The 27,416-nt window shown below is 36.4% G+C and overlaps 1 protein-coding gene and 5 non-coding genes across 10 annotated transcripts in view; 4 read left to right on the top strand and 2 right to left on the bottom strand.

The window, feature by feature from the left end:
* The window catches only part of LOC120425317 (protein sidekick), a 157,473-nt gene that overhangs the window by 84,617 nt on the left and 45,440 nt on the right, over positions 1–27,416 (bottom strand). The gene's annotated exons all lie outside the window — the stretch shown is intronic.
* On the bottom strand, positions 4,091–4,162 carry Trnap-agg (transfer RNA proline (anticodon AGG)). The gene has a single exon. It is a non-coding gene; the product is annotated as a tRNA-Pro (tRNA).
* On the top strand, positions 4,750–4,821 carry Trnap-agg (transfer RNA proline (anticodon AGG)). Its single transcript has one exon. It is a non-coding gene; the product is annotated as a tRNA-Pro (tRNA).
* Trnap-cgg (transfer RNA proline (anticodon CGG)) lies at positions 5,157–5,228 on the top strand. The gene has a single exon. It is a non-coding gene; the product is annotated as a tRNA-Pro (tRNA).
* On the top strand, positions 5,578–5,649 carry Trnap-cgg (transfer RNA proline (anticodon CGG)). The gene has a single exon. It is a non-coding gene; the product is annotated as a tRNA-Pro (tRNA).
* Positions 5,862–5,933, top strand: Trnap-cgg (transfer RNA proline (anticodon CGG)). The gene has a single exon. It is a non-coding gene; the product is annotated as a tRNA-Pro (tRNA).

The raw sequence follows: 27,416 nt of genomic DNA, 5'->3' as shown, positions 1-27,416 counted from the left end.
ATAGCCTTTCCTCATTGAGGTGAGGAAGGCAAAAACTCTGATGTCGAGTTAAAACTCCAATGCAAATAAAATAAAACAATTTCTTGACCACATTTGCTAGTTAGTGTCATTTTGATCTGGCCGACAATTATTTTATTTTAATAAACCATTTTTTTAAATTTTCATTAGTTTAGGTCAATTAAATTTTATCTTTACTTCAGTAAATTTTTTTGTTGATGTTATTATGAACTGGCCTGACACAAATTTAATTTATAATATCATAATTTCAAACGCTTCGATTCAAGCGATGATTTGTTGATGTCACTTTGAACTGACCTGTTTCAAAATTCAGTGTCGAATCATGCTAAAAAAAACTCTAATATCGTGTTACAGCTCGAAGGCAAATAAAACATTATTTTCTTGACCGCAGTTAATTTGTTAGTGTCATTTTGAACTGGCCGACACTTCATTTTTTTAAGGAAACTATTTTTCAAAATTTTCATTCGTTAGGCCGTTGTCAAACGTTGTCTTTACCTCAGTAGAATTTTTTGCTAATGTCATTTTGAACTGGCTTGACACAAATTTAATTTATAATATCATAATTACAAGAATAGGTCGTCAATACAATGCTAGAACGCATTATTTCAAACATAATTTTTTTTACAGTTGATAATTTTGTTGATGTCATTTTGAACTGGCTCAAAAAATTATATAATAAATATCATCTTTCAGTAATATTGAATAGTCACAACTCACTTAAACGCAAAGTTTTGAACGATAATACAGTTAATTTGTTAGTGTCATTTTGAACTGGTTCGACTTAAAATTCATAAAATAATGTTCAAAATTAATTCGGCGTCAATATTTGAATGACTATATTTACCACTGCTGCATTGTTCGTGTCATTTTAAACTGTCAAACTTGAAAGTACGTCAAAATCTCGATTCCATACCTGAAACAAAAAAAAAGAAGTTAGAAAACCGTTAGAAAGTTAGGCAATTTAGCGACATTTTTCACAAAACTAGCCGACATCAGCAGTTTCCAACTCAATCACAACTTTCCCCATTCGCGGAACCTGTTGAACTGCACGAACCAATTTCGCCTCAAACAAAAAGAGCCCTTCCGCCTACCAGTAGCTAATCCTAGTCCGAACGAACGCCCTCTGGACGTGACGACGCGCCGCGGGGGACAAAACGTCAACAAAAGCGCACCACTTTCATTACTTCCTGCCATGCTCTGGACTCAAGGCTACAAAAAATCCAATAATAGAGCCGATTGGGACGTAGAAAAAACGGGGACGTTTGTGTCCACCTTATCGATGGCTCTCCCCAAATTGCTGCCAACTTCCGAGTTGTCCTTGACATCTACCGGCAATCTATTGGCATGATTTTTCAATTATTCACTGTTGCTCTCACAGCTTGAAGTCCTCACGTTCAGAGATAAGTAAATCGAACAATTCTTACAAGTAAAATTGCTTAAAATGGCGTAGTCCCACGTCAACTTGTCTATGGCTCCTTTACGGCCAATCGAATATGTCCTGATTAAAAGCCAATAAGTGAAGCCCACCCCGGGATTCAATATCCAATTGCACGTTCTCACAGCCTTACCGTACCAACTTGTTGGATTACACGGCTCGTTTTCCGATAAAGATCCCACCAGAAGGTGGGGAGTATGAAGAAAAATGTCAGCTCATCTCACCCAACTAAATCCCGCTTCTATTTATAATCACCGGGCAAAATTCACGAGATTCGTTCGAGCCCATCCTTTTTGCGGCAAACGAATCCTTTGGCGAATCAAGGAATAAATCAGCCCAACCGAAATTCTATGATAAGAATTAATGATGTCATTTTGAACTGGCCTAACCTCAATTTTTTCCCATAAGCCATACTCTTAAATTCTTACTCAGCATATCAAAACTCTAAAGCTTTGTATGAAACGAAAACGTTAAAAAAGTTGATTGTTGATGTCATTTCGAACTGGACCAACTACAAATTCCAGCTAAAAGCCATATTTTAATAAAGTATAATTGATTTCACATAGGTCTAGTCTAACCACAATTGTGGTAATTAAGAAAAAAATGGTTGAAATTGTTGATGTCATTTTTAACTGCCCCAATTTGTTTTTTTTTCAAAATCAATAATACACAATACTTAGTCTAACAATTCAATTTCAAAAGCCTTTAATGTCAAGAAACAAAATTTATCTTCACCACACCTAATTTGTTGGTGTCATTTTGAACTGGCCCAAATCCAAATTTCATCTGTAACTCATGTCCAAGAATATTGAATCAAGTGAAGACAAAATTGTTAAAAGACCACTCTCTTTTCTTTAAAAACTAAAAAAGAAAACATTCAGTTTGACGTGGGACTACGTTTTTTTGCAAATATTATTAAAAGTTTTTTTGTTAAAAAAACAAACACCTCAAGCCAAGGGTCGTCGCAAAAATCACGGTGCCGTGAAGAAGCTGTGCTGTACACACACTCGGTAAACTAGAGTTCATGGCTTCCGATGACTGCCCTAGGAGAGAGAGGGCCTTGATAAAGATTGCATCACCTGTGGGAGCTCGGGGGATTGCGCCGTGTTGTGTATATTACGGTTCGGGAGGCTCGGATGATGACGACGGTCTCTCTAGCCTAGCCGGGTGGGAGGAGTTCGAGCACCGAACGAGCAAGTTGTAATAAAAGTGACAAAATTAAAATAGGATTTATGAGCTGTGGCATATGTCGGTTCATGTGAATGGAATGGAGTGGAAATAGAGGCTGAATCGGAAATAGATGGTGATATCCGTTTGATAAATTGTTCCGTGAGAAATTGTGGACAGAAAAAGATCTAAAGTCTAATTCAAAATTTCAAAAATGATCGAAACGTCCAGACAAGTGTTTCAAATTAGCATAGAAAATCCGTTTCAGTCCCTAATGAAGGGAGAAATTTGTTTCCAATCGGGCAAATCATCACAGCACGCGTCCGGGAAATCCACGGCAAGGCAGGACCACCCAGCGAGCGGCAGGTTGAGAGACCAAAGATGCCGACCGCGACGCAGACGCTGCAACGGGAAAAGAAGCATAAATCCTGCGTGTTTTCCCCTCAACGTCGGCCGCCGCCACATTTCACCGGTTTTGTTTACGGTCCTAGAGCGCGGGTTTGTTTATCGGGGCTGTCAGAGTTGTCGGAGGAAGATCCAGACTACTTGGATTTTGTTTCTTTTTTTTTTTTGGAAAACAAACTTCAAGATTTAAGCTTGGCGTAGCCCTACGTCAATTATATTGAATTAGAAGCAATTGAATTAATGATTGTATTTTCGAACATAAAATATTTTTTTCTTTTTTTGTATCTCAACGTAGTTAGGACCATGCTATTTGCATTGAAACATTTTTTTTAAAAATATTCAGGTTAAATTACAAACCTTACCTAATAAATTTGACGCGAATCAGCGTAGTTCAACGTCATTTGTTTAATAAAAGAATTTTGTGCAATTTAAATATAACGAAATGTATCATTTGGCTACCAAAAGACTCAACACAAAATTTTCAATTCATAATTAGATTTCTTAACATTGTTTTGACAGTTCCAGTTTTGACGTTGGACTACGTCGACAACTCAAAAAACTTTAAAAGAAACTGTAAGTATTCAAATAAATTAAATTAACTTTGGTTACATTAGAACCGGTGTTTAAATAAATCTTTTAATACAAAAAATCAAATAATTGACGTAGGACTACATAATAAAAGCAGAAACCAAGTACTAAATAAAGTCTGCTTCAAAGAAATCCCTCAAAACAAAACAATCCAATAAAACCACCACAAATCTGCGCCAACAATTGCATAATTACGCCACAGAACCCATCTCATCGCTCCACATTTCCGCCGTAAACAATCGCGCCCGCAATAAAACGGCAAGTACGCCGCCGCGACCATCAGCAAAACAAGAATCTCGTTGAGCAATTATCACTTGCAAACGCCTGTCACGCATCAAGTGCTGCGCGCGCCCTCTTGGCCCTGGAACTCCGGGCCAGAACACCAATCTCTGGCCGAACCGAGCAACTTTGTGGACACAGTGCGGTTGTAAATTTAGCTAAATTTGATATTTGAGCTAAAAAAAAAGTTTTCTACGTGGGCTCGTCCGGGATTTGAACCCGGGACCTCTCGCACCCTAAGCGAAAATCATACCCCTAGACCAACGAGCCCGTTGAAGAAGGCACTCACTTGAAGGTCCAAAATCTTCCAACCCGCACCGTAATCAGTGCAATCGCGATGGAGGACCAGTGCGGACCCAGCATAATCATTACATTATGCTGTACTGCCCCAATCCTAGGGCTCACAGTTGAACATGCAGAGTTGCAGAACGATCTGGAGCCCCCGCGGGTCGTCGCGCCGTCACAATCATATGAACAATGGCCAATTTATGGACGGTTTCACGGTTGGCTGGTGTCCTTTTGGCGAATTGGCAAACAATCCAGATTCATGACGGAGGTCCTGACGCCGGGCCCACATTTATGGGGTTCACTTTGGGTGAGTTTGGAAAAGTTGGGGTTGTTGGCTTTAAAATCATTAAAATTGACTAAAATTGAAAGCTCGTCTACTCTATGAAACTTTTATCGAAATTGGTCGACCATGTCCGACATCTGTTCCACTAATCAGAGTCCAAAATCTAGCAACCCAAGATAATTTTGGAAGACAGACGAGCGCAAACGCAAGTCAGTCGCGTCGAAACGGTCGCGGAGACCCCAAAAAGCAAGCACAAAGTTGCCTCCAGTCGGTGCAATGTTCAACGGGCTCGTTGGTCTAGGGGTATGATTTTCGCTTAGGGTGCGAGAGGTCCCGGGTTCAAATCCCGGACGAGCCCACCGAACTTTTTTTTTTCTTGCGCAAACTGATCAATTTTGATATTTTATAATTAAAATTAATTGAAATCTAAAATATTTTTTTAAAACGTTATCAGGCGTCAAAATTGTGATTTAAATTTTTGACGTAGGACTATAATTCGATAATGTTACTTTAGGTCAGTAAAATTGTTAATTTGTTTGTTTAAGAATTATTCAAAAATAATCGAAATTCAACGAATATTTGGCGTAGGACTACGCACTTTAAACAATTATTTAATTAATTTTTTCATTAAAATATTTTACCTAAAAGTTGCAAAGTTACTGAGTTGGGCATCACAACACGACATATTCAACCGGCTCGTTGGTCTAGGGGTATGATTCTCGCTTCGGGTGCGAGAGGTCCCGGGTTCAATTCCCGGACGAGCCCACCGAATCATTTTTTCTAAAGTTAACTGATCAAATTAGCTTTTTGATAATTAAAATTAATTAAAATCTAAAATATTTTAAAAAAACTATATCGAGCGTAACCCTACGTCAAACACAATGTGATTAAAGTTAATGACGTAGGACTACAAGAGCAAACATAAATTCTAACATTTTACTTTTAGTCAGTAACATCGTTAGCTTGTTTGTTCAAAATATAATCGAAATTCAACAAATATTTGACGTAGGTCTACGCACTTGCGCCAATTATTTAATTAAATTTTTCATTAAAATATTTTATCCTTAAGATTAAAAGTTACTAAGTTGGGCATCAAAACACAAAATTACCAACCGGCTCGTTGGTCTAGGGGTATGATTCTCGCTTCGGGTGCGAGAGGTCCCGGGTTCAATTCCCGGACGAGCCCACGGATTCTGTTAGTTTACATCATCACGATAAATTAGATTTTTTATAACGTAGAGCTACGCGAGAACGAGAAATATACGAAGTTTGTTTTTTGCCAATATAATTGACTACCTTGTTTGTTCATGAACTAATAAAAAAAATCTAATGAAAATTAAAATAATGTAATGACGTTGGACTACGCACCTACGTCAAATTGCACGAAAATTTTCAAACGGCTCGTTGGTCTAGGGGTATGATTCTCGCTTCGGGTGCGAGAGGTCCCGGGTTCAATTCCCGGACGAGCCCAACCATTTTTTTAGAACAAATCTCAAACCAACATTCCTAGCTTTCATCAGACCCTCACGTTTGATTTACACAACCGCCATCGCGCGGCAGTGTCCCACCGGTCACAACCCTAATTTCGGCCTAAACCCCCACTATTTGGTCACATTTGAGCCCCCAACCCTCGGCGAATCAAAACAAACACACCGTAACAGCGACGACGACCCCCGTGGGAAACTTTCCGGCGCAAAAAAGCGCCAACTGCAACCGATTTGCGCTTCACCAGACCGTGACCAACCAGCGGGGAGTCCGCTCCCGGAACTGGCGACCGGTCAACCGGTGGAGGGGGTGTTCGAAAATTACGTAACGCTTGATAATCTTAATAATTTTAGACTCATTTCTGTTGAATTTGTTTAAAATACTAGTTTAATTGCAATTTTTCGAGTAAGATTGCAACCAAGACGTCACCTGTCAATTTTCGTTGCGTAATTCTTGAATGAGCCCCTCCTCACAGAACGCAATTCGCGGAGGCTCATCAGTCAGAGAGCAAACGAGAGTGCCCAGCAGTAGTTATGGCTGGGAAATGCCAATTAATTACTTCATTCCGGAGGGGTGCATCCGTCACACTAGCTGGTGGTGGACCCCTCGTTTTGACATTCGCAACAAAAAAAAAAGAACAACAACTGGACAGTGCCGCGCATAATGTTTATTGAATGAGCCTTCGTCACATCCATCCCGGGTGAGAGAGAGATGCAGCAGCGGCACTGCCAGTAATTAATTGGCATCACTGAATTGACCATTGACACAGTTATTTGTACGGGGGGTGCGTCAATCGTCAGAGTAGAGGGTCAGCGCCGTACAATTTTAATTGATGGCCTGCTTTACTGGTGCATAATCATTTGGCGAAGGCACATTTCACGGTCATCTGTTGACATTTTATGGGCGATGGCCACATATACTGTTTACATTCGATTTAGTGAGGTTATGTTGGCGCCCGCAGCCTAATGAAGGGTCAATAGGTCTGATTAGGATTTGGCCAGTAAATTGGATATTGCAATTTTCAAATTGTTTACAAATATTTCTATGATTGTGACAAAGTTTTTAAAAAAATATTAAAAAATGTAAAAATTTTGAAAACATATCTATTTAAAACGTAGTCCCACGTTGAACACATCGTAATTGGAGTGAATGGCGCAGGGCTATACGATTTAAAAAAAAAATATTTTTGTATATGTAACAAATATTTATTTATTTTTCAAAAACATGAATAATCTAAAGAACAATCCTTTTTAATGACGTAGGACTACGTCATTTCACAATTTGTTTTTAATTTCTATCATTTAAAGAGTAAATGCGGTATTTGTTCCAACTTTGTTTGGTATAATTTTCACTAATTGACCCTAATCGGTGAGAAAAGCGCCACCTAGCTTTTCCACCCCCGAACCCATCTCACGAAAGCTAAAATTCCTCAAGCCAAAACAAAAATCGAACCTGCGGTGCAAACTTTAAACCCGCAGATAGTTTTCACTACTGCAGAGTAACCAAACTAGAGGGGCAGAAGAAAAAGAAAAAAAGTAGTCGTATTTTAGAACGACGACTCCGGTAAGAAAGTGGCCAGAAACTTTTGGCGGGAAATGCAGCAGCACAGCAATATCATTCTTTTAAGGAGCAAAAAAAAGGAGAGCAGTCGATTGCGGGTTTTTATTTCCCCTCTGGAGAGTCTTTTTTTTCTGTGAATGGGTGCCGGCAAGTGTGGGTCGAACAATTTTCGAAACTATTTTTAATTAGAATTAAATCAGTCTGAAAATAGTGCGCGAGGAGAAGTTTTGCTGCGTTCCGGGTTCGGGTTTCTTGCTCGGTTAATCGTTGCTTATGGGGAAGTGGAAGTCTTTTTGGTTGCCAAAGCTAGATGTATCGAATTCAGCTTGAAGAATTTATTTACAAAATGAAAATAAATTTAGATAGAAGCGTAGTCCCACGTCGAAAAAAGGAAAAAAAATAATGCATCGCATTTGACAGCAAAACTAAAAATACTCAACATTATCTAGATTTAAGAAAAATTATAGGTATACCGTAGTCCAACGTCATTAAAGTAACAATTTGCTAACCAATATCAATGTAACGATTCTTGTTTATAACAAAATACGTTGCAATTCCACGGTGGTCAAAATAACATTTTTGCTTTGTGCTACATCAACAAATTTATTAATACCTGAAACATTTGAGCTGCAAGGAATTTAATTATTAAATACGTAGTCCTACGTCATTAAAGTTGAAACGTCAAATGTCAACATGAATAATAAAAATCAATCTTGTTTGATTCAGGAAAAAAATAATTACATCTCATTCACACACACACACTAAATTTTGACATTTACGTTTCCAAAATTAATGATGTAGGACTACGCAGTTTCTTGGTAATTCCCTTACAAATGAATAATTTTACCGTTATGAAGATTGTTAATGAAGGACTTTTGACGTAGGATTACGTATTGAGTATAGAGTAAAAAATGACTGAAATTTTATTTTTTTTAACGCAAATGGCGTAAGACTACGAATTTCGTTTTTTTTCTAAAAAAATATTTGAGCACTTTTATTTTACTTGATAAAGAATTTGATATTTTATTGATTGTAAAAAAAAATCCTTACAGAGATTGTTTTGCTCGATTTGTTGATAACTATTTGCATAGTTTGAAACAGAAATAATTTCCCACAGCAACAGATAATCAAATTGGTCCTCTGTTTACACCAAAACCACAAACCACACAATTTCCGTAAATCAATTATTCCTACATACTGACGCACAATAATGTCGCACTCTGTCGGCCCAACCGAAAGGTCATAAAATGATTAAAATTTCATCAAAACCCACAACAATCCCCCTTTTCCTCACCGCCACCTGATTACCATAGGTTTTTATGAGGCACGAGGTCGGCCCTTTTTTAGCCACCCAGCAAACCACCAACTTATTAACCCATTAGTGAGAGAGCCTCCTTTCACCTTCAATCTGCCATGTTTGGAGGTAAACAAAGGCGCCCACGTTTTTCGCGCGAAAAAGAAAATATTTCATAAAAGGCTGCGGCGCCGCGGCGCCGAAAAGTAGGTCACCAAAGGGTGCAACTGTCAAAATTGCAATGTAAACAAAGAAGGTGTTTGACGTTTGCAAAAAGGCGTAACCGCCATCCGTCAAAACAATCGCAGTTACGCCCTTTTCAAAGCACTCTTTAAGCCGGCACCGCTCAAATTTACTTTTTATCTCGCAAAAAAAGATGGCGGCCGCGATTCGTTCCAAATTGCGCGTGTTTTTCATCATTCTCTTCATTTCTGCCTCTTCGTCCGGAAGCGACCGATACATGTAAGATTACTTACGCGCATTTCAATCGCATTTTTTCCCCCCGACCGTCTGTGTGTGAAAGTGAATCTTGGCGGAATTGTTTCTTGTGCCGGCGACCGGACGCGTTTTAGACGTGTTTTGTTTTGATCGGTCAGGCCGCGGCTTCCGGACTGTGCGGCGAATCGGTTTCGCTTTCGATTGACACATATCCGTTGCGGCGTTCATGGTGAAGGTAAGTGACAGTTTTGGAACTGTCAATTACACGCTAAATGGTTTGGACCCATGCAGCAAAAGTGCTGATTTTAACTCAAAATTCAACCTTTCAATTACGGACTTCAAATCTAAGTTACCTTGAAGATCTTAAGTGTCAAATTGATGTGAAGTGATGGGTTTAAGTCATGAGGGTGCAAAAACAAGGTAAGTGAAGGTGAAACTGTTGCTGCTGAATGGAGTTGGAGTGAATTGACCTCTGGTAAGTAACTGTCAATCTGTCAAACTGTCACTTATCGCTACTCCAGTATTCGATCAAAGCATTCCGATTCAACCGAATTGCTTTCGATCGAACTGAGTAGTGCAAATCGATTCGATTTGATCGAAACTTCCACACGTTTGACGTTTCGAGCTCCAATCTTACCCTCAATCGACATCAAAGCCCAATTCAACGTAACCGCATGGCATGCACAATCTCAAGGGTTGTATCATCATAATGCGAAATCACGTGATGATTCACAGACAATCGGACTCGGTAACATCTCGTCGATCTGCGATCGACTTTGACAGCTCGCGTTAGTTCACCTAGCGTCCGCTAGGGGCGCCACTTTTCCACTCTTACTCAACTGCTGATCCATTTATCTTTAATTTCGAAGCTATCTGAGTCGCTTCCTCTTGCCTCGAAGGGAATTTTGCGGTGTTGCGTCGACGGCTCGAAATTTGAAATTGCTCTCGATTCTTGCGTTTTTTCGATGATCGAGCCTCACGTAATGAAGCGTTATGAAGTCAATCGAGCGATCTAAACTCCCCGACGGAATAACCAATTCTAGTCGCGAAGCGAAGCTTGTAGATCTTGGCAAAAGCGATTCGCACTCAATTCTTTCTGCAAACTTTGCGAATAAATTCTGCGCTGCCGTTCGTGATAGTTTGGCTTGTGGTGCTGGGGCGAAACGGACGAACGGGGTTTTGTATACTATTAATATCTTTCCAGAAGAAGCAATGGCATGATGGTGCATAGGAGCAGACTGTTGCTCTTGGGGTAACCCTTGGTAACTGGTGAAGTCAAAATTTGAAATAATACTAAAAATGTTGTTATTGTTTATTTTATTAACGTGACTTTAACCTAGAAAATTTTAAAATTGAGTTCGAAAACATTTCCACAACCTTGTATTATAGTTCGATTACTGTTATAATTCTATATTTGTTGGAGGGTGTGGTTTTGGTTTTGGTGGTTAAGTGCGGGACATCGAATTGCCCATTTGGGTTAGGACCGCGTTGCATGTTGCAGGTAATGATGTATGCATTGCGGTATAGTTTGATGGTGGGCTTTCACGTTTATTAGAGGGGGGTATTGGATTGTGTTTCCTGTCTTTTGTTGAGCACTTGGTTGGGTTTAGTTTATGTTTAATTTTTTATCGTGGGGATTGGGGGAGGGGTTTTTTGTTTTAGGTGAGTATTTGGAGGTTTTTTTTTACTGGTTTTTGGTTTGCTGGATGGTGGGGTGGCCTTGGTGTATTGTTATTGGTGGACGGTTTATAGTTGCATTCTGAGGTTGTAGTGGGGGTTGGGTTTTGGTGTGGGGTTTTGGGGGTTTTGGTGGTGGGGGGATGTCGGCTGTGATTAGGGTATGGTCCTTTTTTGTTTGTGTTCTTTTTGGGGTTTTGGGGTGGCGGGTTGGGACTTTTGTGGTGGGAGGGGTTGTGGAGGGACTTTGTAAATTTTTTAAAATATCTGAGAATTCGCAAAAAAAAACTTTACTAGGCTTGTATTTTGAAAATTTTGTTATTGAATTTTTGAATTAATGTTGATTTATCTAGTTGTCAGTATTTAACTGCTTCATTTGTTCTTCAATAATAAAAAAAAAAACAGTTTGATAAGATTTTATGTTTTACCACACTTTTAAAGTTTGAAAGAAAAAAATCTTTTAACATATTTGCAATAACTTAAACAAAAATTTTTCGGTTATGAGCTGTTCTTAATGTTTTTTGTAGGATATTTTTCTTTAAATTTTTTGGCTGTTTAAATTTTTCTTTAGACATTTGCATTCCATTTAACATGAGCAGGTTATGAAAAATGGGTAAAACAAATCGCTAAGAATTTGTTCTTTTATTGCAAGAGAGAAAAAATATTTTGTAATGAAATTTTTTATCTTTCTACATAAATTAAAGCCAAAATTATGATTTTTGTGAATAAATATTAAATTTATAATTGAAGGGGTGAATAAAAGTCTTGAAAATAATCAAGGGAGGAATTGGTCGAAAGAAGTTGAGAACCGCTGTGATAAAATGAAACAGAACGTTGGCGCTAGCCAAAATCGTTAAAATTAGGCTAAATTTTTATATTAAATTTTCAATAACATCGTTGTTGTTTTAAGTTAGAGTAAGAACAAGAGGTAATGTTATCAAGAATACAAGAATAAATAAATAATAAACATTTGACTCAGATTTTTTTTTTTTAATTATAAAATTGTGTGTCAAATACATCCAGTGTTTATTAGTATAAGTATAAGTCTTGAAAAACCTTTTAATTCTCAAATAGATTGAAACAGTGAAAGAAACTTTTATTTTAAAATAAGTTACTGAAGAAGAATTTTATTTGAAAATTTTTCAAAATGTTACGAAATTATTTAAGATTAGAAACAAAAAATCAAGTAGGTATGCTTAAGATTCCCGACTTTTCCCGACTTTCTGACAAAAAATTACAAATTCCATACTTATTCCCGATTTTTAGCGAATTTTGGCGAATTCCCGACTTTTTCCCGACTTTCCCGATTTCCCAACTTAAGTGGCCACACTGGATTAAGGTTAAGGATTTTGGGTTTTTGGTTTTGGGTTTTGGGTTTTGGATTTTGGGTTTTGGATTTTAAGTTTAGGGTTTTTGGGTTTTGAGTTTAGGGTTCAGGGTTTTGAATTTTGAGTTTAGGGTTTAGGTTTTGGGTTTAGGGTTTTGGGTTTTGGGTTTTGAGTTTTGGGTTTTGGGTTTTGGATTGAGGATTTTGGGTTTAGGGTTTAAAGTTTTGGGTTTAGGGTTTTAAGTTGAGGGGTCTTGGGTTTAGGGTTTAAGGTTATGGGTTTTGAGTTTATGGTTTTGGATTTTGAGTTTAGGGGTTTGGGTTTAGGGTTTAAGGTTTTGGGTTTAGGGTTTTAAGTTTAGGGTTTTGGGTTTTGAGTTTAGGGATTTGGATTTTGAGTTTAGGGTTTAGGTTTTGGGTTTTGAGTTTAGGGTTTAAGTTTTTGGGTTTAGGGTTTTGGATTTTGAGTTTAGGGTTTAGGTTTTGGGTTTTGAGTTCAGGGTTTTGGATTTTGAGTTTAGGGTTTAAGGTTTAGGCTTGTGAGTTTAGGGTTCAGGGTTTTGAATTTTGAGCTTAGGGTTTAGGGTTTTGGGTTTTGGGTTTTGGGTTTTGAGTTTTGGGTTCAGGGTTTTGAATTTTGAGTTTAGGGTTTAGGTTTTGAGTTTTGGGTTTTGGGTTTTGGATTGAGGATTTTGGGTTTAGGGTTTAAGGTTTTGGGTTTAGGGTTTTAAGTTGAGGGGTCTTGGGTTTAGGGTTTAAGGTTATGGGTTTTGAGTTTATGGTTTTGGATTTTGAGTTTAGGGGTTTGGGTTTAGGGTTTAAGGTTTTGGGTTTAGGGTTTTAAGTTGAGGGTTTTGGGTTTTGAGTTTAGGGTTTTGGTTTGTGAGTTTAGGGTTTAGGTTTTGGGTTTAGGGTTTAGGTTTAGGGTTTTGGGTTTTGAGTTTAGGATTTTGGGTTTAGGGTTTTGGATTTTAAGTTTAGGGTTTAGGTTTTGGGTTTTGAGTTCAGGGTTTTGGATTTTGAGTTTAGGGTTTAAGGTTTAGGCTTGTGAGTTTAGGGTTCAGGGTTTTGAATTTTGAGTTTAGGGTTTAGGTTTTGGGTTTTGAGTTTTGGGTTTAGGGTTTTGGGTTTTGGGTTTTGGGTTTTGAGTTTTGGGTTTTGGATTTTGGGTTTAGAGTTTAAGGTTTTGGGTTTAGGGTTTTAAGTTGAGGGTTTTGGATTTTGTGTTTAGGGTTTTGGTTTGTGGGTTTAGGGTTTTGAGTTTAGGGATTTGGATTTTGAGTTTAGGATTTAGTTTTTGGGTTTTGAGTTTAAGGGTCTTGGGTTTAGGGTTTAGGGTTTAAGGTTATGGGTTTTGAGTTTATGGTTTTTGATTTTGAGTTTAGGGTTTTGGTTTAGGGTTTTAAGTTGAGGGTTTTGGATTTTGAGTTTAGGGTTTTGGATTTTGAGTTTAGGGTTTAGGGTTTTGGGTTTAGGCTTGTGAGTTTAGGGTTCAGGGTTTTTAATTTTGAGCTTAGGGTTTAGGTATTGGGTTTTGAGTTTTGAGTTTAGGGTTTTGGGTTTTGGATTTTGAATTTAGGATTTGGGTTTAGGCTAAGTTCTCGGGTTCGGTTGAGGTGTACTTGAGTTTAAGTTAATGAAAATATATTTTCAAGATCCAGATATTTCCCCTTTTTTTTTGACAGATGCATAAATGTAATAATGTGTTTATACTTTAGCATTAGCATTAGCATTAGCAATAAAGGTCGCACAATTCCGGATGGCTGCACAACGCTTATCTTGCTGTTTAACTGTAATTAAACGTATGATAGCACTAGACTCTCATCCGGTTACAATATTCCAACACGGGAGATACCATGTTTTCCTCTTTAGATGAGCGTGTAATACTATCCAGTAAGATAAGGGGCTCCTGGCCGGTACCTTGCTAACCTCGGGGATTGGAAGGTATGTTAGTAAACATCTATCTAGAATGCGCAGAGATCTCTACGTCACCTAGTGGTATAGATGTTTGTAGGGAGGTTTTGGACTCAATGTTAGTAAATTGAACGTTTGTTTTTTAACACCATCACCACCACCACCAAAACCATACCATCACCACAAATAGCCATGCTAGATTTGAATACAAATACATTACAAAACGAACACAACAATAAAACCATCTTCCTGACCACAATGACCCCCCACTGCATGCATGACTCGAACATGAACACGAACATAACACAAAGAGAACACCACAAAAATCCACCTTCCCATCACCACTGCTTGCACGATACTCATAATGTGTTTATACTTTGATAAAATTGTAGAAAGTTGGACTTGAAGTCCAAAAATCTTTTTTTAATTTGTTTGCCTCCTTGACAGGCTGAGCGATAAAAACTTGAAATAAAATTTGCAACAGACTTAGGTTTAGTTGTCCTACAATTTAAAAATTAAAGAAAATCATTAAAATCACCTTTTTGCAAATTTGATATCAGTTTTTTCTTTAACCCACCGGAGGTCGCGTACGTGTACTTTGTACACAGTTTGTAAGGGCACTTGTAAGAAAGGCGAAAACACGCGACTTCCCGAAGGTTAATTCAAGATCTGTTTCCAATTTATGGTCTAATATTTTAAAATAATGTACATTATTTTTCAAAAATCTTTTGAATAAGCTGATAAAAACATTGCACAAAGCAAAAAAATCAAATCGTTTGTTTGAAAAATCGTCAAATTTAGAAAAAATTTTGCTTGAAGTTGAAGAAATCGACTTTTCAATTACGGACTTCAAATCAAGTCACTATGAAGAAGGAATGAATCACTGTGGTCAATTTTGTGCACGACATCAATCTTTCAATTACGGACGTCAAAATCAAGGTCCTGTGGAGATCGTAAAAGTGAAGTTAGGTTAGGTTAGGTTAGGTTAGGTTAGGTTAGGTTAGGTTAGGTTAGGTTAGGTTAGGTTAGGTTAGGTTAGGTTAGGTTAGGTTAGGTTAGGTTAGGTTAGGTTAGGTTAGGTTAGGTTAGGTTAGGTTAGGTTAGGTTAGGTTAGGTTAGGTTAGGTTAGGTTAGGTTAGGTTAGGTTAGGTTAGGTTAGGTTAGGTTAGGTTAGGTTAGGTTAGGTTAGGTTAGGTTAGGTTAGGTTAGGTTAGGTTAGGTTAGGTTAGGTTATGATTCTTGGATGCATCATAAAAAATTGACCTTTCAATTACGGACTTCAAATATAAGGTCCTACGAGATCTTGAAGGAAAAATTGCTGTGAAGTGCAAGTGTTTAATTTATGATTCTAAGGTGTAATAACAAGGTAAGTGAAGTGAGAATCTTGCTGCTGAGCGGAGTTGGGGTGAATTTACACTTGGTAAGTAGCTGTCAATTGTCAACCTGTCACTAGTCGCTAATCCAACGTTCGATCGAAAGTTTCCAAAAGCATTCGATTGAACGCTGGCTTGCAAAACCAGTCAACAGAACGCCAAGGGTTAGCGTCATTGCAGCCGACCTCACATTTTAGACCACAGAAGCACACAACACTGCTAGCTAGCTCTCGACACTCTGCGGCACATACCCCAGGACCAACTAGCTAGCGTCCTAGCGAGGCGAAAGAAAAGTTATGTCTTTGTGTACCAAAGTTTGTTATTAATATTTGAGGAGGTATTCCGAGTGGGCCTGCAGCCATAGACGCTTAGAATGTTGGCGCGCGCGAGAACCGGTCGAACCAGGCCATCACTCCGCTCCTTCCCTCGTGCAGAGGTCGCCTCTCAACTCAAGGGGAAGAAGGGGAGGGGGGACATATTTGCGATGTCTACTTAATGATATGTGAATTATTTACGAAACACTTTCTGGTAAGAGTTGGGGAAACCTAGCTGGCGGCTATTTGCTTTTTCAAAAGGAGTGTCTCCAGTGCATCTTCTCGGCGAGAGGTCAAAGTTTGATAATTAGCCCGCTCTTTGAGGTTAGGACTTTAGTCCTGTCACAAACTTTTAATTGGAACTTAAGGTGGCGAGAGTTTGTGGCGTCAACAAGTTGGCGACAAATCTTCTCTCCCCTCAGAAGAGACCAAGTTCGTCAAAACGGAACTTCCGGGCCGCCATTGTAAGCGGGGCGCTATGAAAGCCTCTTTTCATCGACGACCTGTCGCCGAGTTTGATTGAAAAGCTGCTTTGCAAGCGCGAGCAACTTTTTTTTCTTCAAAAGAAGAGATTAAACATTCGCCGCACACATAGAGAGTGCATGGCACGTTGCACATGTTCTCGACTTGTCAAAAAAGGGGAGGTCCGACCAGCGGAGCTAAGCTTGTTGTGCTGGAAGGCAATTGATTGAAAGGTTCACCACCAGGGGCGCTGCTGTTGTGTCAGCAGATTCTTTGCTTTTCAAAAGGGGAGATTTTTTTCTGGGATAAAAATTGGGATTCTCAAAAGGAGAAATGTTGGATTGAGAAGCAGGTCCTGTTGAAGCTGAAAATTTAATTTTCTTTTTACTCCGAAAGGATTGGCAGTGGATGCTCTTTTCCAAGGTGCAGTAGTCGCAGGATGTGTGTACGAGATTATTTGGAGAGAAAATGTTGGAATAATATGTCTCCAGGTCCCAACGGGAAGCACAAGAATTGTGATAATCCCAGGTTGATTAAAATCAATCAAGGTCTGGAAGATTAACAAAAGCAAATATAGTGTAGAATTCTGGGCATAGGTACATAGTAAATTTGGAAGGTGTAATTTTGGAAGGTTGGATATTACCTCTTTTCTGATGTAATTTTTACAACAGAAAAGTGGTAAAATTACACATTTTCATAGGTAAATTTACACATTTTCAGAGGTAAAATTACACATTTTTTCTGACATAAAAGATGTACTCCATTCCAGATGTAATATTATCATGGATTTTTTTCTGTGTTCTTTAAGATTTCATATACTATTTCTAAGTCGGTTTTTTTTTTTTGAATTTCTAAGCTTTACTCTTCAAATTCCAAAAATCTGTCAGGTAAAACAAATGTGAATAATATTTTTGTTTTGTTTTAAATGTCTCAATTTTTCTGCAAGGCATCACCTTTTATAAAATAAGCAAATTTAAATGTATCCAGTCCTCACCGACATTAACAAGATATTTCTTTTATTCTATTTTATATTTTTTTTTTCATTTAAAACATTTTTTTAAATTTTATTCCAATTTATTATAATCTTTTCCATATCAATCATACACAGAAAAAAATCATGGTAATATTACATCTTTTATGTCAGAAAAAATGTGTAATTTTACCTCTGAAAATGTGTAATTTTACCACTATTCTGGTGTAATGTTGCATTTTCAGTCTAAATGTAGGTAAAAGTACATCATAAAAGAGGTAATATTGAACCTTCTAAAATTACACCTTCCAAATTTACACTTTTTTTTTTTGCTGTGTATCACTTAAGTTAGTCTTTTGGAAAAAAGATACGGTCGTCAAATTATGACAACATTGTAATATAGGCAACGACATAAAAATATAAAAAATATACATATTTTTCTTCAATTCATGATCTGTTTCCAATTTATAGCCTAATATTTCTAAATAATGTACATTATTTTTCAAAAAAAAAATGAATGGACTGATAAAAACTTCGCACAATGTAAAAAAATTAAATCGTCTGTTTGAAAAATCGTCAATTTAATGTTTTTCTTCCGGAGCTGCATTTTTAACATCTTCTTGCTAACATTTAAAAAAAAACATCTGATTTTTTCTAGGTTACTTCACATTTATTTTCGATGTTTCCATCGGATATTTTTATATATATTTAAAATTATTTTTGCAATAATTTCATTTGAATTTGTTACTAATTATATTTTGTATTTGATTGATTTTTTCATACATCTAATTTTTACATTTTTACCATTTTTTAACTTAATATTGGAGTCATTTTTTTCTTACTTTTATTACTTTCTTAAGAGTTTTTATTATTGATATTTTAAGCCAGATACAAAAAAAATAACTGTTTTTAAAGTGATAGTCAAAATATTACTGTTAAATTGTTTTTTTTTTTTAAATTTTCGATTTTTTATACATGTTTTAGAGGAGTAAAAAATATATCATTTGCAAAACCTGTTACCAGAGAGATATTTTTGAAAAATGTGATTTTTGGGGAAAAAAAATCAAAAATATTGTCAAATTAAATTTCAAAAACCTTTTTTGGTAAGTAAGAAGTAAGTAAAATTAGCAATCAAAAATGGCTTTACATATGTTTAATAAAGGGCACTGGTGATCTTTTCCCTTCTGGATTCGATTGCTCAGTAAAGGGAAGGTAGTGTATCGTCACAAACTGGACCTTATCACGACACCTTAGGGAGGCGTCCTATGGAATGTTAACATTGACCTAAACATGTTAACATTAGTTGAGTGAAAAACTGCCACTGAATCCGCTTTGTAAATGCCGGCCCCGATACTCTTCACGGGTGTTCCCCTCAGGAACTGGGAAAGATTTACTTTTTTTTTATTGTTTGATATTTAAAGTGATTGTTTTTGAAAAAAAAAAACAGTTTTTTGCTAATTTTAAAATATTTAATGAAGTAAAGGAACCCCAGCAAATTGTTTTTTTTTATGAAAAGCTGAAAAACTATTTACCTTGTTGATCAGACTGCTAGTTGCTGGGTTACATCCCCTAAGAGCTCAAATTGTGTGAAACATGTATTTTTCTCAGTGTCCTCAAATTAGCCCTCATTTTTTTCCAATTTTAGGCCAGTTTTTCTGTTTCCAATTTTTTTTAGAAGAGAACAGAAAATTTCGCAAAATTTCATTTTTTAACATTGTAAATAGAATCGATAGTTTCCAAGCTATCGTGAGTTAAAAAATGAGGGCAAATTAGATAACACTGAGAAAAACTCAAGTTACAAAAAACTTAAACTTCTCAGCTTTTCAAAAATATGTTTTGCACGGGTGCTTTTCCATCGTAAACAATTTTTAAATTGAAAAAAAAATTAACATTTTTTGAATCACCTTAAAAATGGAAAAATCGAACAAATTTGCGAAGTTTTAGAGAGTTACACAAATATTATTTTCAATTGCTTTTTTTAAGTTTTGAATTCTTTTGATTCTGTAGACTTTTTTTATTGTTATCATTACAATGTTTCCGTTGTTTTTTTTTTTTTTTTTCATGTAATAAAAAAGTATTATAATTTTTCAAGTTTCTAAGGTTCAGTGAATTTTTCTGAAATCAATGCTCCATGTTTTCTCGATCAAACCTGGATTTTTTTCTCCATTACTTCCCACCCCTTTTTCCGTCGCTTATAAACAAAACATTTTCCTGGCAACCCGCCGGAAAAATAATGAAAAACGACGACGACGCCGGTGATGAGTCGGCTCATTTCCACCCTCCTTCCTCCTCCAATTTCATCAGTCGTCGTCAATCAGGCAGTTTGTCGGTTTTATTTTCCATTCATCTTTTACAAAAACAACGCGCGTGGAAAATGAAGAATGCAAAGAAGACAACTTTCAACAACTGCTGCTTCTGCCTTCGCAGTACCAGTAGTACTTAAAAATAATAATTATATCTTGCGGCTGGTGTTTTTCGGAGGGAGTTTGGATCTGGAATTATGGTCCACGCTGACGACGGTGCGAGTATATTTAAACACCGGAGTTGTAAAAGTCTGCTGCCGCTGCCAGAAATGAAAATAAAGATTCCTTCAAATATTTTCACGCAACAACCGCCGTGTTTTTTCGAGCGATTTAGAGGAAAAAGGGAAAGATCATTAAACGCCATATGAAGAAATTATACAAATCAAACGTCTCAACCCCAGATGTGTTGGCTCCATGATCCACGAAAAAAATAAGAACATCGCATGTCATGTACAATTTTCTGGGAGGGAGGAAAGTTTATCCGAAAATTCTATGGTGACGACCGGTTCCCGGAATCAGCTCGAAAAAGAGTTACGTGTACACAAACTCTATAATTAAAATTGAAGTTATGTTTGAAATCATGTTCGGCGTCCTCCCCGAATTTCTCGAGTTATTCATCCAGTCGAAAAATGCAGAATCACAATTTTCCACTTCAAAAATGAGACGAAAGTGCCCACCCTTAATGAGGGGAACGCGTGAATCGAACACAACGACGAAACTCATCCCGGATTTGTGAAGAGGGATGCATCAGTTGAGTGGGGGACACAGTGAAAAAAAAAGTTCTGAATTTTTTTTCGACGGGATTCGAAGCGAGGCGCGCGGGTTGCGACCCGCGACGCTAGCCGCTCGGCTATTTGCCCACTTTAAGCGATGAGGTGTTTTTAGCCCAAATTGAAGCTTTTAAAATCGAAACAAATTATAATTTTTCTTACTGTCACTCAGGGATTGTGATTTTTTCTCCTCCCGCTTCAAAATTTCCAATGTTTTGATTTCGAAACGGATCCTTGCTATCCTGCTGGGAATGATTCGATGCGGCGTGGTATCGGGTTACACCGGGTGCTTGAACTCGGTTCCCGGCTGCGTCCTCTACAATTCTGATCAGAACCGCAGTGGATCTCTCTCGTTTGATTAGGCGCTCGTAGTGGGTTTCCTTTCAAGTGGCAAACACTTCCACTTGGACGGGGGCTGTTCTTTGTTTCCGAGGCTAACGAAGCGTTCTGCTGTGAAATTGGCATGAATGAAGTGTGGTGTTGATTCGATGAATGGGGAATACAGTTTGGGTTTTTTTGCAGTCTGATGTTACTTTTGGTTTTTTTTATTTCTGTTTATTCCAATTTATAGTGTTTTTTTATTTCTTTTATTTTTCATTAAATGCGAAAACAAAATAAATATAAGAGGCAAAATAAAAATTAATGAACCAAACAAAATATATTGGAGAAGTGATAACAAAATTAAGATTTAAAATATTTTTTTAAACTACCTAAAAAACTATCGCTTAGACAATTTCAACACAAAAATACTTTTTTTTAAATATGAAAAAAATAAAACGATGTGAATATAAAAGCCAAATCTCAAATGAAGCAAAATAAATCAATATGGAAAGATTTGATAATTCATGATATAAAAAATATAAATTAATTCAAATAAATATTATTTAACTAATTTAACCCTCAGCAGCCAGCTTTATTTAATTTTTTTGTTATCAATTGAGAGCATTTTTTTTTCTAAGAAAAAATCTCCTGCTTCCGAAAAAAAATAAAAATTCCCCCTTTTTGTTGCTTTTGTAGAAAAAGAAACATAAAATTGTTTGCAAGAATTATCTTAAGAAATAAGAAAAAAATCTATTTGATCAAAATCAAATCAGCGTAAAAAAAACCAAAATGAAAAAAAGTAAATTGTCCAATAAAATGTCCGATTAAAAATATATATCTTTTTGAAACATAAATAAAAACAAAAACATTCAAAAATAAATATAATTTGTATTCCACAAAACAAATGACAAAAGATTGTTGAATATCAAAATTAAGAGATAAAAACACCACCAATAAATTTTGATATTCTGAGCAGTTTCAGAAACACAATTAAACCAAAGTAAAATTTTAAAAAAGAAAACAAAAAAATTAAAGAGGCGACATAAATAATCATGAATAAAACAAAATATATTGGAGACATGATTAAAAGTCGATCAAAAAAAAAGCAAATGAACTATTTATAACAAAATTACGAATTAAACACTTAATTAAACTACCTGAAATACTATCATTTTACATAAAAAAAAATAATAAACATTAACAAAATTACGATTTAAAGACGAATTGCAAATTGAGCAAAATAAATCAATTGAGTTAGAAAATTTCAAATATTATGGTGAACAAACAAATACAAATAAATAAATTAATTTTAATAAATATTATGCATCAAATTTAACCCTTAACAGCCCGCTTTATTTGATTCTATTAATTATCCTTTGTTTCGAAGGTAATTGAGAGTATCTTTTGTTCTACGAAAAAAAATGTTTCTTCGAAAATTTATGAATGAAGAATTCATGCAAACTAATTATTTTGTAGAAATTTTATACAAATATCAATTTGATCAAAATCAAATCAGCGTTTAAAAAATCAAAATAAAAAAGCAAACATTTATACTGCCCCTGATCACATAAATGTCCCATATGCATTTTCATCGTTTTTGAATCATTGATGCAGTGTGGTTCAAAATTGTGTGCCTATAACATCCAGTACTTTGTTCAAGAAATCAGGAGGAAATCCAGTTTTTTCGCGAAAACTTAACACGTAGCCTTATGTGTGGGACAAACTTCAAATGCTTTTTTCTCAGCTTGCTGTTTTTGCATATGGGACATTTATGCAAACATGGGCAGTATAGTACAATGAAATTTAACCCTTAAATGATCAATTAAAAAAATCTTACTAAAAAATAAAAATGAAAATTATTTCAAATTACCAAACCAAAAAACAACATATCTAACTGCAGTAAAAAAAATGATTTTGTTTAAAATTAAAACTTGAAAAGTCTAAGATGACTTTGAACAAAAAAAATGCAGTTTGTTTTGCAATTCTATGATCTACGATTTGTAAACAAGGACTTGAAGCCTTAAATATGGTATTTTGAATGTTTTACGATGTTCAAAGTTTATTCAAACAAGGGCGTCTATGATGTATCTGTTTTAGAAAAAGTGAAGCTTGTTTTGAAATGTGAGCGTTGAAGTGCGTTTAAAGGTTAGATAATCAAACATTGTTTATTTTGGAAGTAAGCATGTTTCAAACAAGGGCGTCTATGACACTATTTAAAAAGGCTGTTTTTGTTTATTTTTAAGTTTACTGAATACGCCTTTCCAACCAAAATGTTTCATGGTTAAAACTAGTGTGACGATTTTAAACAAGGGCGTCTATGTGACTCAGCATTTAAAGTCAATCATTTGTCAAATGATAATCGCAGAAAATCTGACGTGTCTTAGAATCGTCATAAAAATGATGATTTTGCATAAATTCTAATTTCCACTTATTTTTCTATCTGGACCACTTTCCATAGGAAATACAAGATTCAGATTTCGCTCTTTTTTCAAGAAACAAGGAAATCATACCTCTCCACAGATGTTTCCACCTCCGGAACAAATTGCCACCTTTAATTTTGCCATGTAAACCTCCGACACACATGGCCAGGGACTAAAACTATTCATTCCGGAGTGCTACTGCTGTATGTTTCCACCTCTAGAGCCAGCCAACATTGCAATGCAATGCATTTCCCCTTAAGTAAAATTCTTATTATTTCCTCCTTTTATTTTTCCGGAGAAAACAGACGCGCGCCTGGTGCAGGGGCCGGCACACATGTGCAAGTGATAAATCGCCTGTTTTGTTCCGTGATGCTTCTCCGTTTTTTGTTTTTGTTCCAAGCACCAAAACTCATATTTACCCAGAGGAGAGAGGGTGTGAAACAAATTCGACGACGGCGACGATGATCACAGTCAATGTTTGAGTATCGTTTGCGCGCGCCATGTGTATGAGAAGTTAAATTTATGTTGACGATTACGCCCTAAGAAAATGAACTGTGGAGTCGAATCGAACACTGAAGGTTGGAAATTGAAAAAATAGGCAAAACATATTTTGAATGCTCTAAAATTTGTAAAACTTACAAAATAAGCAATTTCTGGCAATAGCAAAAATGGCTCAGTTGGTAAGGGCGCCATCCTTTTTTCCACCTGTCACGCACCTAGGTTCAAATCTCACCACAAAAACAGTTTTTTTTTACGACAAAACTTTTTTTTCAAGTCTTTCAAACTTTCAGTGTCTATACAAAAATCGAAAAGGAAACAAATTGTGATCTGTGATGGCAGCAGCAGATGCCGTCACCGCAAGAAAGCCCAGCACAGAGGTAAGTGAAAAAGTGGAAATTGAACGGGGAAATTTTAAGGGGGTGGAACACGGGTCCCCTTGATGAAGTGACATATACGCCGCCGACACGGTAGGGAGCGGACCTAATTTTTTGGATGGAGTGTGGAATTTTTGAACGTGGAATGCGGTATTCAAAGTGATGGGATGGCTTGGTTGAAATTTACCGGGAATTTTCGGTTCGAGTTGCGAAGATTGATGACTGTCTCTCGCTGGGTTGATTAAGTGGGCGCAATTAACGTACCTGGAAAGAGAGAATAAAATTAGGCGTTAGTTTGTTTTGAAAATTTGGATGTTTCACGATGTTCTTAATTAATGCAAACAAGGGCGTCTATGTTGTATCAATTTTGGAAAAGGAACGGAGTGGAAATCAGAATGTAAGTTATAATATTTATTGTGAAAAGTGCAGCTAGTTTTGGGTTGTTTATTCCTGTTTTACTGTTATTTTTGAAAGCAAACAAGGGCGTCTATACCGTTGTTATTTTTTAGTTTTGAATGTATTACATTCTGCAATGCTTAAAGAAAAAAGGACATCTGCAACCTATCCGTTTGAAAAAAATGCTGCATGTTTTGTAATTGTTGATGTTTTAAGATTCTGCAAACAAGGGCGTCTACAATTCTGCTTATGTTGAAAAATTGAATATTATAAGAAGTTCAAAGTTTAAACAAAGAGGTCGTCTATAACGTATCAGTTTAGCGTAGCTTATTATGACCTTTTTCTTGGTTTACGACGAAATAGGTGAATGCAAACAAGGACGTCTATGCAGCTGTTTATTTTAAAATTTGAGAAATACTAGAATATTTTTAATTCAAACAAACAAGGAAGTCTATGACGTTTCAGTTGTGGAAAAAACGCTGTTTGTTTTGGATGTACAAATGTATAACGATGTTTAAAGTTAAGGCAAACAAGGGCGTCTATAATGATGATTATTTTTGAATTTTGAATACTTCAACGATGTTCAAATGTCAAACAAACAAGGGCGTTTATGACGTATTTCAAAGCAGTTTTGGAGTTTCTAGCTGCACGATAATTTTGACCAAGGGCGTCTTCTTGGTTCATCATTTAACGTCAATCACCTGTCAAAAGTTAATCACAGAAAACCCTAACCTATTCAAACCCCGCCAATAAATCACAAACCCCACAAAGCACAAAGAGAGTGCAGTACAGGTTTCACGCAGCAAAAAAAAAACGCAGCATCTCGTTGCCATAATCATCTCACCGAGAAGGAGGAGGGGTTGACCCAGATAATCCACGTGAAGACCCCCAAGCGCCCCCACCTGATCTGCAAAAAAGCCAAGATCTGCACAGTCTTCGTACACATTTGCCGACTCAGTGCAATTCATTTCCCGCATCCAATAGAGTCGAAGAAGAAAGTGTGTTTCAATAAACATCCGACGTCGAACTCGACGTCGAAGACTCGAGGCTTTCGTGTCATTATCGAAACCTTAAGGGGGGGCGCGCTGCAGCGGAAAATTTTCCTTCCTCCCGTTTTCGAAGGAAAAAAAGCCGCCACCATTTCTGGCAGAGATTAAATAGAACTAATGTGAGCGCTTCTTCACCGCCCCAAAGGAGTGAGACAACGCTCTTTTGTGCGATTGCAGGAAATTCCAGAAATTAAAAATTTAAACCCGCAATGCCACCATTTTATTAAGAGGGGGCGTTTTACAGCCTCCGTTGAGGGGCGCGCTAAAATTACAGCCGGCACAGGTAACGACGACCCTGGGGAAGATCCTAGGCAAACATATTTCACGAACCGAGGTCATTATGCACACACGTTTATCGTCACTCATTAACCTTGGTGTAGGTGGGAGTTGAATTCAGACCGACGGGATGTGTGTGTGTGATTTCTCGAAGATGAGCCTCATTGTGGACGGTAGCAGCAGGTGAAGTCATTAAAATTTTGCTGGAAATTTGAGGGCGTAATTTTAATCACGTTCTAAGTTGAACTGATTCACCAGATGTGCCCTTAGGATTATTTTGAAAGAAATTAGAAACACAAATTTACAAAATTTACAAAAAATTGGCCCTCAAAATTCAGAAAAAAAAATTCAACTTGGAATTTAAATAAAATACAAAAAGGGCATATCTACAATTTTCGAGGGCGCATGTCAAAATTTGCAATATATTTAAAAAAATAATTTTAAGGCCGTTTAAAAAAACTGTATTCAAGAGCGCATAGCCTTGGGATTTTTTTTATACGCCCTTAAAATAATTGTTTGCCAAAAAAAAATGCGCCCTTTAAATTTGTAGATACACCCTTATAGTATTTTTTCAATTTGGTTCGTGCTTATAGAATATGGACGATGCGCCCTTTGAATAAAAAACGCATGCGCTTTAAAAATTTGCCAATGCGCCCTTTTGCTTGTTCAATTTTTCAGTTTTTTTTTATTTGTACCATTATAAAACTGTACCATGTTCCATTGTACCATAAACAAAAACTCATGAGCCCTTTTAAATTTGTGAATGAGCCCTTGTAAATATTTCGAATAATTTTATCTTTTTTTGTGGATTTCGTATTTTTTTTCTGAAAATGAGAATATGATCGATGTACCCTTGGGATTTTTTATACGCCCTTAAAATATTTTTTTTTTCAAAAATAAATAAAATTTATGCACCCTTTAAATTTGTAGATACGCCCTTTGTTTTTCTTTTAATTTGGTTCGTGCTTATAGAATAACGACGATGCGCCCTTTGAAAAAAATTGCCGATGCGCCCTTTTGATTCATCAATTTTTAAAGTTTTTTTATTTGTACCATTATGTAATATGAACAAAAATGTATAAATTAAGTGAATGGGTCCTTGTAAATATTACGAATATTGTTTATCTTTTTGCGGATTTCGTAATTTTAATTTTTTTTAATATTTTTATTTGTGCACCTCAGAATATGAACGATGGGCCCTTTGAGAACACCGATTATTGGTAAGTGCCCTAGACATTTGTAAAATTTTCCCTTTAGACAACTTTTAAAGTTCAGATTTGTGCCATCAGAGCATGACCAATGCGCCCCTTGAAACATCTATTTTTTCGAATGCGCCCTTAAAATTCATACAAATTAAAATGTTGTACATACTTGTTTAATCTCTATTTTTTATAAGCAGAAGTGCCTTTTTACATATTTTTCAATTTCATTAATGCAACTCTAAGTAAATACGATGCGCCCTTTAAAAAAAAATCAATTTTTGAAAAGAGCCCCTGAAATTCAAAAAAACGTTTAGATTTTATTTTTTTATTTTTCAATTCTAACCCCCTGATTTTAAATGCCCTTTTGAAACTATCAACTATTGACTTGCGCCCTTAATTTTTTTTTTACATGCACCCTTTTGTCATTTTTTTTCAAATGTTTTGACTTCTGAACCCTTTGAAACCAGCATGTTTCGGCAGCGGTCAAAATGTTCAGTAGAGTCCTTCTAAAATAATTTTAGGTAATT

This window comes from Culex pipiens, chromosome 1 (assembly GCF_016801865.2).
Source record: "Culex pipiens pallens isolate TS chromosome 1, TS_CPP_V2, whole genome shotgun sequence".
NCBI classification, from domain to species: domain Eukaryota; kingdom Metazoa; phylum Arthropoda; class Insecta; order Diptera; family Culicidae; genus Culex; species Culex pipiens.
The sequence above is the reverse complement of the archived record's forward strand: the minus strand, read 5'-3'. Positions and strand labels throughout refer to the sequence as shown.